This window comes from Thunnus thynnus, chromosome 22, assembly GCF_963924715.1.
Source record: "Thunnus thynnus chromosome 22, fThuThy2.1, whole genome shotgun sequence".
Taxonomy (NCBI): domain Eukaryota; kingdom Metazoa; phylum Chordata; class Actinopteri; order Scombriformes; family Scombridae; genus Thunnus; species Thunnus thynnus.
This window is the reverse complement of record NC_089538.1, coordinates 11,100,901-11,113,623: the sequence shown is the minus strand read 5'-3', so window position 1 is coordinate 11,113,623 and position 12,723 is coordinate 11,100,901. Positions and strand designations below refer to the sequence as shown.

At 41.7% G+C, this 12,723-nt stretch overlaps 1 protein-coding gene across 9 annotated transcripts in view; it reads left to right on the top strand.

Moving 5' to 3' along the window:
- The window catches only part of LOC137174637 (receptor-type tyrosine-protein phosphatase delta-like), a 369,722-nt gene that overhangs the window by 126,525 nt on the left and 230,474 nt on the right, over positions 1-12,723 (top strand). The gene's annotated exons all lie outside the window — the stretch shown is intronic.

The window sequence follows — 12,723 nt, the reverse complement described above, 5'->3', positions numbered from 1 at the left end:
CTACACTACTGATAAATGGCATGTGTAGAGTGTAACTAGAATATGGGTAAACATCTGTGTCTGTGCATTAAAACTGCATGACTCTGTACCGTAGGTTACAATCCTGTACATATTTAAGAGATGCGTGCAGCTCATGGCCTGTTGTTTGCATAAAGGGATGCTTGTCCCCAGCAGTGATATGTGTGAGATTACGTCTGTGCTGCAGAGCCCTTAAGTGTAAGAGTATTATGCGTGTTGGATCTCATGTGGGAGGACACAGCAGCTGAAAGCTATTTATACAGATTATAACTGTGAATAAGGTGTAGAGGGGGATAGACTGCATATACAACAGAGCAAAGTAACACTCTGAACCCCCCTAAAACATAAATAAATAAAAATCCAGGGTTAATTCATAACCTGCTATGCTGTTTCTAAAAGTCAGTTTTTTATATGCAAAGGTATTCACTGGTTCCAGCTTCTCAAATGTCAAAATTTTCTGATATTACTAATGTTTTAGACTGTTGGACTTACAAAACAAACCATTTAAATACTTTAATTTAACCTTTGGGAAATTGTGACAGGCATTTTCTTCACTATTTTCTGATATATCCGAGACCAGTGATTAATCTAATAATAATGAAAGTAACAAGCAGATTAATTGATAATGACGGTAAATCATTCGTTTAAGCCCTGAAATTTACTTGACTTTTAATGACTCCGCATTTCACGAGTCCCACAAAGGCTTGTTTTGATGTTTTCATGGATTGTGGAGGCAGTCGTTTGACTTTATCCTGATATTTATTTAGTTTAGCGGTGAGGCGGGGGGTATTATTGTCTTTGAATATTGGAGCATGATGAGAGAAAAGTGCATCTCAGTAGGGAATGTGCTGCTGTAGAATGACCTCATATTCCCTGTACTGTATGTCAATCCACAATCATGCAGAGAAATCACTGAACTTACAGTAATGACACCCCACTATATGACTGCCACTATCAAAACAGATCTACTGTAAGGAAAATAGTGCATCGGTTTTTCCAGGGTCTTGTTTTAATTTTCATAATTAATCCTTAATAGTCATTATTCCTAATTAGATTCATTCTGCACTGGCCTTGGAAGTAGTTTCTGAACATGAACCTCCTGGCATAACGTATTTGTTGTTAAGATTTAAGGTGTATATAGTAGTTGCTGTCCTTTTACAGTCAGTGTCTGCATATGCTTTTAGGTCATCTTTGGATATGTTTTCTTTCTACTATTGCTTGTGCAATTTGTGTGCACACTGTGTGGTGTCTTTGGTACTCAGCTAGATGCCTTTCATTGCTTTGACAATTCAAAAAAGCGGGGACTTCCAGTTGTAAAATTGATTTGTTTACCTTCGTGTTAAAGTCTGCTGCGTGTCTTACAGCAATGTCCTCGACCAAGACAAGGATTCCTCTGAATAGTTTATAGTATATTTCCACAAACAAGGGATGCTTTTTTGGAATATTTCATAGAATCAAACACTATCAGTAAGGTGAATTTCACTGTAACAGAAGATACTGAATTATTTCATGTTACAATTTTTGTGTTAGCATATCTCAACTGAGCTATCACAGTTTATACTTACTGGTTACATTTGTTGTTATGCTAATCTAACTACATACATGAGAATGACTTAAGAATGTAATACAAGGAAAAACTCATCAGTGATTCTGATGATGAACAACAGAAGAATTTATCTGAACTGGAGTGTTTTATGCTTGACAGAAAGGATTAGGCCATTCCATTTCACATTTTCTCAAAACCGCTCTCTATGCCAGCATCGTTTACAGCCATACCTGTCATGTTACTTATAGACAGTGACACTGGAAATAAGCGATTACAATATGTCAGTAATCAGAGTGGGAATTACGTTTGTCACAAGGTTGCAAAATACAGATGGTTTTACAGAAACATGGAGCTCCCTGTGTTCTTCACTGGAGAGGGTTATGGTTTCAAGTATACTTCGACAGATTAACAGCTGGCATTACTTTATAATGAGTGACAGGCGTTTTTCTGTTTGTATAATTTCCATATATCATTTTTTTCCATACACTGTCACCCTGTCTGTCATCAGTACTACATGATTTTACAGAAATTTAAAGGTGCTGGTAGGTGTATTTTTGAACTTTGAACAGAGCCATGCTAGCAGTTTCCCCCCTGCTTCCAGTTTTTTGTGCTAAGCTAAGCTAACTGCCTGCTAGCTCTACCTTCATATTAATGCAAATACATGAGTGCTTTCCGTCTTCTCATTTGACTCTCAGAAAGAAGGCAAATAAGTGTGTTTTCCAAAATGTCAATCTATTCCTTTAAGACGCCGCTTCATCTACAGACTTGACTTAGAGTCCCTGATGACTCTTGTGTCAACACTCCAGCTATCTTAGAACACGCTGCTCTCTGTTAAACAGCAAATGCTTCCGTTCCCAACAACGTGAGAACAGCATGTTCTCCACCATGAAAATGGTTCTTAGTTAAGTTATATTTGGTTTGTTGGAGGACACTTGCCTCCAGGAAGGAAAAACAGTGTGTTGTAGAACTGTCTGCTGTGGTTCATCTCCCTCCCATAACTCCCCTTCACCTATTGTTCTGTCAGCATGAAATAAATACCACATATACCCTCACCTTGCTCAAGACTTGATATCTCTAGCACTGTCGATCTGGCCTTAGTTTTTGGGTTTTTTCCTCCTGATCTAAGTCACTATATCCTTGTTTTCTCAGGCTTGTTTCTCATTTTGTGAAATATAATCTAAAGTTAACATGGGGCTAAAGCCTTGGTGCAAAAACACTGCAGTAAAATGCTCTAAATAACAACTCTCCTTACACCACATGCTGAATCACTCCACTACTCCCCCTAGCAGCACCTGGGAAAAAAAAACTTGACCAGATACAATCCATACACACTTGCCTCTTGACTGAAAAAGAAAAAAAAAAACACAGCAGCAGCACAATCAGCACAAGCCATTTTTAATGAGCCTCTTCCCCTCTCCATCTATCAGAATGGAATTAGGACAGCACTCAGCGACTGAGGGGAGGGAAGCTAAGAGAACGGGGGCACATGGCAGAAGGAAAAAGTCTTCATTAAGGACAGTGAAGTGGAGGTAGGGGGAGAAAGAGAAAGAGGGGGGGAAAAAGAGGGAGAGACTTAAGTGATCAAGAAACGTTTCTCCCTTCCTCTCTCTGCCACCTAATCAGGGAGACAAAGTTATGCTGGTCAGAGCGTTTGTTATTCCAGCTAATCCCTCATCACGGTATTTCATCAGGTTTGGCATTTGGCTATCTGCATTAATTAGATGTTCGAATGGACACCGCGTTAATAACTGACGCGCAGCAGATAATGAGAAATCGTCTGCACCGCCGTATCCTCTCACCATCACATTCCCTTTGTCAGCGCCGATACCTCTGTGCTTGAAACACAACGTCGTGTTTACCTGTGCCGGATTTCATTTATTGATGATTCAGGCTGTTTTTAGTGCCAGTGGTGATAATGTACTGTCTGCACTTTGGGAGATAAGTGTGTTCTGGCGCGATAGTTTGGACTTGTTCGGAATGTCTCCTCCTTCTGTCTCCTTCTCTATTTTTATCTCCGCTCTCCTTCCAAAATTTTTCTTCTGCTCTCCCCCTTCTTTTTTATCCCACATTTCTCTAACTCTGCTTGCCATTCTCACCCATTCACTCTTACTCTATCTCACCTGTCTTTCTCATTTTTTTTTTCAGAGCTTCCCAGAGGAGAGTAAGAACCCCTATCTCGCTTTTGCACACTCTCCTCACTTTAAGACCATCTCCTCCCTCCCCGACACCCCCTCTCTTCCCTCTCTTCCCGCCTCCATCCATATCAACACCCGGTGAATAGCCCTCTCCCTAATATTCACTCACACCGGATCCCCTCTTCTAGACTGCCTCTCCTTCTCTGTCTGTGTTTCTATCTCGCCGTACCACTTTCAGGTTAGATCCCACACTTTAATATTCCGTCATCCATCCTGGCGCTGCCTCTTGACGCTTTTTGTCTCACCTCCAGCCTTCCTTCCCTTCCTCCTTTACTTTCTTCCTCCTCCCGGTGACGTGACTTTCTCTTTAGTATTCCGTCAGACATCGCCGAGCGTACGGTGATGCGTCTCACTCTGTCACAGGTCTCAGATCGGCTGCAAACATAGAAGGCGAGATGTCCTTGACCTTAATGTCTGCTCTGATGTACATGCGTGTTGGTAACTGTATTTCCAGCGAAAGCAATCCTTTGTTGCTTCTTCATCCTTTTCCTCATCCTTAGTTAAATGATTTATTTTGTTCCCTGTCGTTCCTACACTCTATTTCTCTCAGTGTTGCTCTATTTAACACTAAATCCTTTATCGGATAAGGCTGTTGACTAAAAACACATTCTTATTTACAGGAACAGCCTTGGGAGTAGTTGTAGAGAGAAAGGGTCATACTCATTTACACTTTTACACCTGGGAGCTGCCCAGCTCTGTACTGTTTGCCACTGAACAGCTTCATCATAGCAGTCAGAGTGCCTTGCTAAAGGGCACCTGAGCAAACTCAACCTGTCTGCCTCTTATTCTACTCTCCTCTCCCGCTTTTCCCTTCAGATATCCTTTTCCCGAGCCTGTTCCTCCATTCCTCTATCCCCTCCTTTACATTTATTTCTCCCTCTGCTTTCCCCATCTGTCCCTCGCTGTCACACATCAGTAGTGTGTTAGCGAGGATTCAGAATATGTCAGAGCGCCGTCTGGTCACTCCAGAGGTTTTTTTCTAAACCCTCCTTCATCTGCGAAGGTTTCTATCTATCTCCTCCCTCCTTGTACACCATCGCCTTGCCATTGTAAACAACCGATTATGCCTTTGAGTTATTCCATCAGGTTTCTTTCTAGCCTAATGATTCTTGTCATGGCGCAGAGCTGAAAATTGAGGCACTCACAGATCCCCAGTGTAACAGAGCCTTTATCTTTCAACTTTCAAATCCCAGAAGCTCCTTAAGTCCTCTCTTTGGAGAGTCAGCACCAAAAGCCAAATCTCTCAGTCAATTTACCAGGCGGCCAAGTCGTCATTATTTTGTGCTGCCATGATCTTACTATCATTAAAATTCGTCTCTTACATAACCATCAAGGACGCAATATCTCCTGCTGAGAAGGACAGAATACACCGTGTGTGCATACACGCATAGAAATTTACGGTTGCTCTCTTATTTATTTTTGCTTTCATTTGCGTATTTACTTTCCTCTCTCCATTTTAGAAGAAGCGGTGATTCAAAAGGAATGAATGCTCAATAAGCACAAGCCGTGTGTAAAATATTCAAATGGTGCCCTATTTACAAAGGCTGGAGAGTTTCTCTCCCACTGCCATCACATGTTTGTTATGTGATATAAAAAGAGAGGCAGCGGCAGCTCCAGAGACTTCATCCACAGATATTATGCGCCAAGTGGAATATTTTTATAGCAAGTGTAAACACATTAAGTTTGCCGCATTCAAATCTACTCAAAAATGTAGGCAGTTGTCAAGGTTTGGACAAAAGATATGGCATGTCTTCATTTACAAAAGGTGGAGGATGCCTCTGTGTGTGTGTGTGTGTGTGTTTTGGGTGAGGGATATGATGTATGGGTAGTTGGGTAGAAGAAGGTTTGTGTGTACTTATGCAAAATCCTGTGTGCTCCCACACCTGTGTGCAAAGCAGTGCGTCTGTGTGTGAGTGTGTTTTCGGCCGAGCTGCCAGACGGCTGCTATCTTAGCGAGTCAGACGGGCAGGGAGGCTGGCGAGGCACGCAGATCGTTTGAAGTGCTATTCTCTACCGAAAGTTCGATCCGCCCAGAGGAAATTTGTCATGTTGTTCCACCTTTCTGATTTCAGTATGGCGGGGGTGAGGGGAAGGATATTTGTTCTTATTTGCTGTCGACATCTCAATACACACACACTTGTGTGTAACAGACCAGTAAAGGTGACTAAGAAATTTGTTTGGCCTTGCTGTAAAAATCCTTTTTATCTCCTCCTCTTTCTCTCCCTGGTTTGGGACAGAAGTGGGCCAAGCAGTTCCAGCCCAATTCTTGACAGGACATATTCTTCATCATCTATCCACCTAGCCCCCGGCTATACATTGGATTGCTTTGCCTTTTGCCAAATCTCTGTTTCTGTCTCTCTTTAGATCTTCATCTAAATCTGCCTCATTTTGTCTTGCTTTGTTGAATATTTTCTTCTATTCCCCTGCTTCTGAAACCTTATATCTCTCTTTGAACCTCTGTTTCTCCTCATCATCCCATACTCATCTTCACCCATTCTCCCTCTAGAGTTCCCTCCCCCACCCATTTCTCAACCTGAGGCTTACAGTATATTCTGGTGGAAACCCTTGTCATTCCATCTGAATTGAATACCTCTCTTCTATTGGTTAATTAAAGCCACTCTCGCTCACATTATTAACATGACTCCTTTGAGATCCATTAAATCCCCTGGCCAGTAAGTGAAAATGAGGCCGAAAGGGGAAGATGGAAGGAGGGTGGAAGAGAGACATAGGTGGCAACGGAGAGAAAGCTGGAGAGAGAGAGTGAGCATATTGTGTAGAGACAGAGAGTCTCAAGAGTGATTCAGCCATTGTTACTCATCCCCTCCTTTTTGCAAGAGGGCTCATGTCATGAGTATTTTAAGTGCTCTCCATTCTGTTGTTCTCCTTTAATCCTGTTAGATAACTCTCTTCCTCCCTCCTCCTTCTGCGCCTTTCTTTCTATTTCTCTTCTTTTCCTCCTCCGCTCCCCGCTGCCCACTCAGCAAACGGCAAGTCTTATGCTCTCTGCCACAAGAAAGGCTAGAGTGTGCCCAAACAAGGTGGTGAAAGGAAAAGGGATAGGAAGTGAGAGCAAGAGGGAGACAGAGAGCGTGAGAGAGAAGATGACAAAGATGTGGTGGTACTGGTAGGTGTTGGAGAAATCTGCTGGCTGGTGCGGGCTCATTTGTTATGAGGAGGGATGAGTGTGGACGAGAGCCAAGACAGTGGCGAGTGAGTTGTGAAGTGGAGCCTGCACACAGCTTGTAGTTAGGACGCACTCAAAAGAAAAAAAAAAAAAAAAAAGGAAAAAGGATGGAGTTTAGGGTGATATGAAATGCGTATGAAACAGAAGGCATTGTAAAATTCAATTTTAATATCTGAAAAAGCTGCCAAACACAGATTGATATATAAATGTGTGTGCACACTTTGTATTTTAGTCCATATTCTGTCAGTTGTCCAAACACACACATAATCATGTAAATGTACACGCACACAACTTACAGAAATAATACGTTTCCAGACATAAAAGTTCATTTTGTTATCCGAACAGAGCCTCCTTTTCCCATTCCCTGCTTTTTATAGCGTCTGATGAGAAGAGGTTGAGTCACAATGGATTCACACTTGTATGCCAAACAATACGTGATGCAATGTTTCAAACCTGCCTTGTAACCACTATGCAAAGCCAGCAACACTCCATCAACCTCACTAGAGCCAATTCTACTTCACAAGAAAATACATTTCCCACAAGCCCCTATCCCCAGCCCGTCATTTACATGAGGACAATTACAAATGAGGGAGGTGTAGAGCAGGAACCTGGCAGTGTAGTTCTTTGCCAAGACGAGGTAGACACTTAGCGCAGGTGAGGTGGGGCAGCCACATTCTTGCAGCTTTATTGCATGGGGGGAAAAAAATGGGTCACAAAGAGCTGGGGAAGAATTCGCTAGACCAATAGCACAGACTAGTGGTGAAAGCTTGGAATTACATGAAAACAGTCTAGCTTGTGTGAATTTGAGAGTCTGTTTGAGGAATATTCAGTCAAATCCAATAAACCTAATTCCAGCCATCAGTGAAAGTGGATAACCCCCTCTGATAGATGGTCAGTGCATCTATACAGCTCCATCATTACCACTTACTTGAACAAGCAAACCTTCTCATTCACACTCCAGCCACAAAGAAGAGGTAGGAGGGGCAGGCACTCGTGCCAAGAAGAATTTGCATGACCCAAAAATGCCCTGACTCTCTTCCAACTCCATAAATCAAAGGGATAGAGAGAATCCCCCGACGGCTCCATTCTTTGTCCTCAAAGGTGATAAATTGATCCCTGGTTGGCTAATAAGCAGAGACACAGGGCGGCCTAAACTTCCTAAAGATTTATGCGGCGACAAGTGGATTTATAGTGGAGGAAATGTGAGCGTTCTGGAGAACAAAATCTATTTACTTCATTCATCCACCCAGTACTCATGAGATTTGAGATGGGCACTCCTTAGGGAAACCTGGGGGTGTGAGCTTCGAAGAAGTAATGCATCAGGACAATAGAAATAGAGTATCTGTCAAAGAGGCGATGAACGTGATGGAATTACCAGGTGTTGATTGATGAACATGTGTTTCCAATTACAAAGAGTCTCAATCCACGTGAATATGCCCCCTGCCTTTGGATGGGTCACAATTCAATACAGTTTTGAGTAGATATCATTCACTGACTTTGCCCTTCTTTCATTAAATCTGATCTAAAAACAGTGCCCATCGCTGAAAATCAATATGACGGACACTTAAGCGTTCTTAGGTTTGTCAGCAGTCTCACCAAATGAAGGGAGGCAAGAATGTGGGGGGCAATCTAACAGCTTGCAGCCTTTGCCAGACATAAGAGAAACCTTTTAAGGCAACTCAACCAGTCATCCTAATGACGTGAGGTGATACGGTGACAGGAAAAGCGGTCTTTTAAGAACATGATCAATGCTATCATCTTCTCCAAAGATGACTGGAAAAGAGACAGAATATAGTGGCATAGAGTTTCCTAAGAGCGCCAAAGGCAGATGGAACTACCCTCCTTCCCTTTCTCTTCCTCTCTCCTTCTCTTTATCTAATTCTCCCACTTTAGCCTTAATGTGTTTTTCCTCTTCCCGTTCTTCCTCGCTGCATCTTCCTGTTTCATACTCAGTTTCATCATCTCATCTGATCTCTCACCCTTTACCCTCTCCATCTCTTCATCCTTCATTGCTTAGCCGCTTCTTTTCCACTGAAGCGCCTCTCGCTTTCTGTCTACTACGCGTTATCTCACTCACTCCCCTCTTTGCACTGACAGCATGCTTATCCTGTTGTGTTGATGTGATATTTGAACGATTAACATTATGCATGCTGAGCAGATTATGATAGCCTTTGGGGAGGAGCAATTTCAGCATGATGGAAAGTTTTCAGACGGAAAACTCTGCTGATAAGAGGGCTTTGATTGCAGACGAGTGGAAGGTACCGTACCAAAAAAATTAAGTCTGTACTCACCTATTCTTCACCACCACCACCACAGCAGCTTTCCACATTCTTCATTCTAGGAGAAAGATGGACAGCCTCAAAATCAAATTATTATTTGTATGCAAAGGACAGAACTTAAATGTGGATAAAAATAAGGCTATTCGTGAAGGAGAGGAGTTGGCCAATTTTAACAATAAAGCACCAAAACATGTCCATTTCACACCAAATATGCACATAACTAATAAATAAGTGTTGCTGCCTTATGAAGTGGTTTTTAGAATTTGCATCTTTGGAGTTTGGATGGGTACATTTCTCACTGAGACTGCTCACATAGCAAATGTGATACCCCGTCAACATCAGCCTGACTACTACAAACCTATGCAAATGTGTTTGAAATTTTCCCAAAGCTTCTTTTTTTTTTTTTGTTGCATGACGCCAATTCTGAATTGGCATATGATGTATGATATAACTAATTCCATCTACGTCTGACAGTGATGCTACCCTTTGCCACTGAGGCAGCTGTGGGTATACAGAGAGAGAGAGAGAGAGAGAGAGAGAGAGAAAGGGGGAAGCAAAAGGCATCACTTCACAAATGCTCATTTTTAGCTGGCTTGTTTGGGCACAGCGCACCAGAGCTGACGAGCTGAGCACAGAGTTTTTGACACAATGGTGTCAAACTTGGGACTGTGATGTTCAGTTCGCACAAGTGAATAGCATCGCACCTGCTGGCAACATGCAGACAGACACAAACAGGCTGTTGTCAAGTCTGCATGGCAATTAGTGTGTTTGGGAGTGCTGCGAATCCTAATGACACATTTGCCTTACACCGTTCCATTAAAGAGGCTTTCAGAGAGATGGCATATGGAATCTATTGGGACTGCTGAAACAATTTGGGAATGGCAAGCACAATTTAGTTATCAGTTTTGGAATGGCAAGGCTGTTTAAGTCTGAGAAAGTATATACTTAACCAGAGCGAGGTAGTAAAATAAGTAACAAGGTGAAGCCAGTCTAGCAGCTGATCCATACTTAGCTTCTGCATAATATAAGAGTTGCTGCCTTAAGAGTTTTGTTTTGCCTCTTAGCACCTGTTCTTAGAAATTATTGAACGGATGGGAGCCTCATTGTTTTCCATGCCATGTTGTGTCAGTGCTGAAAGGAAGTCTATTCCTCCATTACAGTGTTTCAAACCGTTTCACTAAAATGTGTAGTAAAGTATACCAATATATAAGGTTTAATTAAGCAATGTGTAACTAGCAGTGTTAAAGCTGTTCTAATTGATATTTTTATATTAAAATGGGTCAGACAGCATATTATCACCTGACTTTGCAGCTCCCCTCAGTTCCACAGAGCATTTCTGTGTGTTTCAGTTCATTGTTTAAGGTTTATAGCCCCCAAGTTTACTGTCTTAGTTCACTCTCACTACTCTCATCAGCCTTGATTAAGGCCACAACAGATAGTGGTTTTCAGTGAGGAAGCTCTGAGAAAATCAGTGTACGCTACCTGCCCAGCACCAAACAACACACAAACAAAGTTAGCAGCTAACTAGTGAACATAGTGGAGCACTTAGCAGTTGAAAAGCTACATTTCATTTAGGAGTTGTTGAAGACCAAAACAGAACTATAAGGAGAGTGAATATTGGACTTCAATCAGCCAATCAGCCAGAAACATGACTCTGAATGATCACTAATGTGTCACCTGTGTCTGTTGGGTGTTTAAATTGGAAATTGCTTGCTAAAAAGGTTCACCATATCAACTTCATATGGTGATAAGACAATGTTGTTGTACAGCTTGTTTCTGCTGCCCCCCCATGGCCAAAAAATATATATTTTTAAAAAAATCCAGCAATACAGTAGCAACTACCCTTAATGAAATATTTGATTGATGGTTTTGTCATAAAGAATATTGGATTGAGTCAGTATGATATGTATAATCGGGTAGCAATTAGATAATTGATATTCAAGTTAGGTACTAATTTGTCACAGTACTACTTCAAAAACACGTGATGGAACACTTAAGTGCCTCCCCAACTAGTACTTAATATTCCATACTCAGCTCTATTTGGAGGTGGATTGTATTTTAGTTGACATTGCTGTATTAAGCATTAGGCTGGCACTTTTTGTCACATGCCTGAAGCTGGTTTTACAGTGGTCTTGCAATAAAACTGAACTAACCCTCCATACTACAGTCCATTTCCTGTGCTGTTTGTACAAGCCTGATGGTGCCATAATTCCTATGCTTTGTCAGCAGCTAAGTGTGTAGTAAATTACCAGTCATTTATGACTGGCTGTGATCTTTCCACCATTCAATCAGGGTACTAAAAATAAACAAATAAGGATTAGATTTTCTCTAACTGCTCCCTCTTGACTGGCATTTTGGAAGTTGTGTATAGATAAGTAATATCTTCACCTCCACCTCAACATTCTGGTGGTTTTATGAGTTGAAGCAGTGTGTCTGTTGGTTACTGTTCAGGGGAAGGTCATAAATGGGCGATTTATGTCTCAAGTGCAGCCAGGAATGCTGATGCTACTGTCAGAGAGCAGAGATACTGTCTGGTTTGACTCACATTTAATGGAAATTGTAAAGTTCACAACTACGTCTTAACTCATGCACTTTACAGTATGTGCTCACACAGAAAAGGAGTTAACATAACTGGAATGGCATAATAAGATAGATGGAAGATACATTTGCTCCTTGTGACACTAAAAGCAGGTTTCACACTTTCAGCATCTTACATCACATTTCAAGTCTAATTTGAAGCCTACGTGCACCAAGCGTGCCGCCAGCGCCAAAGCTAATCGTCATAGTGAGAAATGAGAACACTTCATTAGTTCTCAGTCTTCCAGTGGTGTCTGTACTTCTGGAAAATATTAGTCAATACAAACACATGACTTGCAACACAATCACAATGTGGTAAAGTACAACAGTGCTCATTAGCACAACTCCGGCAATATGATGCTACATCGATTACTGCACCACCTACTTTTTTCTCAGCAGTTATCTGGACTTCTAAGCCACCATTGTTAAGTTATGGGCATTTTAATTGCTATAGACAGGGGTCCATTAGCATAGCTTCTTGGGTGGCCATGGCCATGTTTCTCTAAATCATTAAGCTAATTATACAAGCTAATTAATCAGCATGCTTGGAATGGGCTGCCTGAGCAGACGCTGCTCTTTGTTGGCTTGCATAATGAAAGAAGTCCATTTTTAGATGGGGAAAATGAAGAGGGGGAGGGAGAAAAGAAACTTTGATCTCAAAAGTAAACATGATTTTTGCATATCAAGTGCTTTGGCAAAGAAAAAAGAAAAAAAAAAAACAAACAAAAAAAAATGTGAAGCAGGATTACAGGAAAAAGTCAAGCTAGATCCACATTTGTAGTGCTTTGAAGATGCAGAACATTGCATAGGGGCAGCAGATAGGAGAGGCAGCGTGTGCCACGGTGTCCAACATCTAATTATCTGTGTCATTGTCATGCAAGACAAATAGAGGAAGGGATCTGTCAATCACCGGAGCCGCTGTGA